This window comes from Pogona vitticeps, chromosome 6 (genome assembly GCF_051106095.1).
Source record: "Pogona vitticeps strain Pit_001003342236 chromosome 6, PviZW2.1, whole genome shotgun sequence".
Lineage (NCBI taxonomy): Eukaryota > Metazoa > Chordata > Lepidosauria > Squamata > Agamidae > Pogona > Pogona vitticeps.
Window position 1 is genome coordinate 16,657,372 of NC_135788.1, and position 3,991 is coordinate 16,661,362.

Sequence of the window (3,991 nt, forward strand, 5' to 3'; positions counted from 1 at the left end):
TTATTCTGTTACTGTGTTTGTGTATGTCTGTGTGCATGCATGTGCAGTCATGCAAAAATATTATTGTGTCTGAGTGGAAGTGATCTAAAACTTTTTAAAAGCAATTTTTCAACTCTTCAAGTAGCTTGGAGAGCCAAGGACTATGATGTTTGTATTAATCCAGTTCCATTGCACATAAGATGAAGGATGCAATCATGTATGATTGAACCATACAAATAAAAGGTAAAATGAATGAGACAGAAAGAATATTGAGAAGTTCAAGTCTACCAGTGTCACACACAGTCATGCCTTAGGCAAAAAATTCAGCACCACTCATACGGAGATCCTGTATCCACCCCAACAATCTTTCTGCAAATAAAAAAAACTCAGCATTCATTAATACAAATCATAGTGTTTCTTCTGTCATCTCTGTAGCTGTTCCACCATCCTCTTTGGAGTCAAACGACCATGATATTGGTAGCACATCATTATAAACCAGTGTTCGGGGAACAGGGGCAAATTACTCCAAATGGGATAAAAGTGAAAACCCTGGGGGTAATGAGCAGAGCACTACCCCCCTCCTTCCCACCCCTGCAGCCAAACCTCAAATTGTAAGCCACCTCTCCCTGATACTTCCTGGTTGCAGCAGGCACTTGTAAATCCTCCTTTCATTCAGAGATCAGAGATACGCCTGCTTAATTGGCTACAGCTGTGGAATAGCCCCCGAGCAATCAATCAATCCAGGGCTTTGAATGACTGCTTCCTCCGGAAATGAATGCAAGCAAGCAGGAGGTGGGAAAGGATCAAGTTAATAAGGGGAAGGAAGGTGCTAGAGACTGATGGCTTCATCAAGCTTATTTAATGAATGGAGAAAATGGATGGATAGAGGGTGGGTGGGTGGACGTGTGTGTGTGTGTGTGTGTGTGAGAGAGAGAGAGAGAGAGAGAGAGACTGACTCAAAACTATGAAAAAAGGAACAGGCAAGGCTTGAATTAAGGCAGGAAAAAAGGTGGCTTCATCAAATACAGTATCATTTCCTTCCTTTCAAATCAAGGGGGTAATGTTGGCTTATATAAATTTTGGGGGGGGAGTAAAAGGTAAAAAAGTTCCCTGACCCCTGTTATAAACCAATAACATGCTTTCCTTACACAGTCCTAATTCCTTCAAAGTTCCATGCCTCATCAATTTGCTAGTGAAGCCTGCACGTACACCCCAATGACACAAAACAAAAGTCAGCTATCTATTTTGTTCCTGATATTTTAAAAGCAATTTCAAGTGTGCTAAATCAGATGTAAAACCAGGAGTGCTCCGACATGTAGTTGAGCCCTCTCAGTTGTTTGTACTACATGGAATAAACATCCTCAGTGCAGCAATAGCTTATCTGCTCTGCACTGTAAAACTGAGGAAGGTTTCCCACTGTCTGGCAAGGATACCCCTCGGCACCGTGTGGCAGCAGCCTCAGGCTATAGAGTTTGGGTATTATGAGAAAGAAGCAAACAGACATATGATTACATTTTTACATGAGCTTAGAACCGTTCCTTAAAAAAACATGTTACTTGCCAGTCATCTCTTGTAATATGTAACAGCAACAATATTATTTTTTTTAATAGCCCTAAATAGTCCAGCTTCCAAATCTCATCTCCCTAAATAGCAAGAGTATCATAGCAGGTTTTACAGTTTATGCAAAAACCCTTAAATGTGTGTGTTTTATGTTGAAAGATTTAAAAATATCAACATTGGCCTTTGACACTTTAAAAAACAAGTGATAAGAAACATGGCTACTTTAAGATGTTATATCAAGGCCCTGGTTTCTACTTCCAGAAAGAAGGAATAGCCCGTTGTGAGATCTCCCTTCCTAAAGGACCAACATGACTTGTTTGCTTTAGAGTACCTTGACTTTGGGAGAGCAGATTGCCTTTCACTGCTTTGCCTCAGGCAGCAAAATGTCCTGGGCCACCCCTGCTATCTCAATAGAGGAGAGCTGGGAAACATGGTGTTTGGGGAACTATAGCTGCTAGTGGTAGGATTTGGGTGCGTGTGTGTCATCATCCAAAAAAGCCATGTTTCCATCAATGAAACAGCTGCTGACTTCTCTGTTCTCCTGGAGGACTGTGCACTTTCGATTGGGAGGGGGGTGTCCACAATTGACTAGATTGAGTGGTCACAATTGACTAGATAGGCGGGGTATAAATGAAATAAATAAATAAATAAATAAATCGCTCCCACTTCAGTGATCTTTAACCGTCTGCTGCTTCCTATTGTGGAAAGTTGGCACTATTAATGCTGCCCTCAGTGACCTGTTTTGCTAAGTTACCACAGAACCCTGGACATGTGGGTTTGCTCATTGGAAAAGTCTGTTCTCCCTTAAAGCAGCACCAGCTTTTCCATGGTAGTTCACTAAGGGCAGTGGTGAGCTCATAATATCACATTCCTTCTGAGATCTAGATAATTTCCACAGACACTAAACCCAATCACTTTATGACCACTTCCCATCTCGAGGTTCTGGCTTACTGTTGTTATTCATTGGATATACAAATATAAAAGGAATGAATGTTGGTCCAGGGGTGGAGGAGGAATAATTAACCTGGAATTCTGAAATTCCCATACACATAAACTGGAATAAGTGAAATACATTCCTTAGGACTGAAGAATGAAACTAACTTTAGCAAGATATACAGGTGTCAGGATCACAGACTTGCAGAGCTGAAAGGGACCCAACGGTCATCAAGTCCAGCCCTCTGCCAAAGCAGACATCCACAGTTAGAACATCCCCTACACAACTCTTGTGTACAATCATTAGGAACAAAGAAACTCCAGAAGTTGGGTGATAGCTCCCTTATACCTGGCCTGTTAGGCTGATGGGAATTGGAGTCCACAAACATCTGGAGAGCAACAGCTGTTCCTTTTCCTCTTGGCCTATGTGAACAAATCCCTTTTTGCCAAAAATCTGCTAATGGGATTATGAGAGAGGTTACTGAATACAGTAGTGCAGTCGTTCTTAACCTTTGTTACTTGGATGCTTTTGAACTGCAACTCCCAGAAACCCCAGTCAGGACAGCTGGTGGTGAAGGCTTCTGGGAGTTGCAGTCCAAAACTCCTGAGTAACCCAAGGTTAAGAACCAGTGCAGTAGTGCAATGGTTCCTAACCTTGGGTAACCCAGGTATTCTTGGACTGCAACTCCCAGAAGTCTTCACAATTAACTGTGCTAGCTGGAGTTTCTGGGTGTTGCAGTCCAAGAACACCTGGGTTACCCAAAGTTGAGAACCACTGGAGTAGTGGGAGGGGGAAGTATTTCTGGGAACGAGGTAGTTTTGAAAGAGGGACGAAGGGCTAAACAGTTGTCACAGGCATTGGTAACATTGGCCTTAGGAAAGAGGAGATGTCAGAAGCTGAAACATTTGAGGCACCATTCAAAGGACTTCAAAAAGTGACTTTTTTTGGCTTCCAAACCTCTACTAGCCAGTTGCAATGAGGAGGGGGAAAAACAAATATCTTACAAAATATGATTACGGATAGCCTTCTCAGTCATGATCTCAAATACAACTTTTCATTTCAAGTAAACCTTTCAGAATTGATTCAGAGGCTGAAAGGCATAACCTTTAGATGTTAACTGACATTATCTATTGAACACAGAATCCACAGAGATTTATTTACTTGAAGCACTTCACTTCAAAAAGTTAGGCCTTTTGCACTACACCAGTGTGACTGGGCAATTGAACGTTAAGCCTATGATTTAGATTTTCTCATGCAGCTTTTATCTCCCACAGGCTTGCTAAATCAGTAGAAACCTCATTTCTGGCAATGAACCCACAGACTTTAGAAAAACAGATACAGGCAGCCTGATCCAAGATTCCTGCAAAAGGTCGAACCAGATGACCTCTGAGTTCCCATCCCACTCTAAAAATTCTGCCTGCACTCAGATACCACCAAGATTGTTATCTGCTGAGTTTACTTCCAGATTAGTGTTGAATATTAAGGTTTTTCTGATTGTTAGCTGGTTGTTCCCGCTGC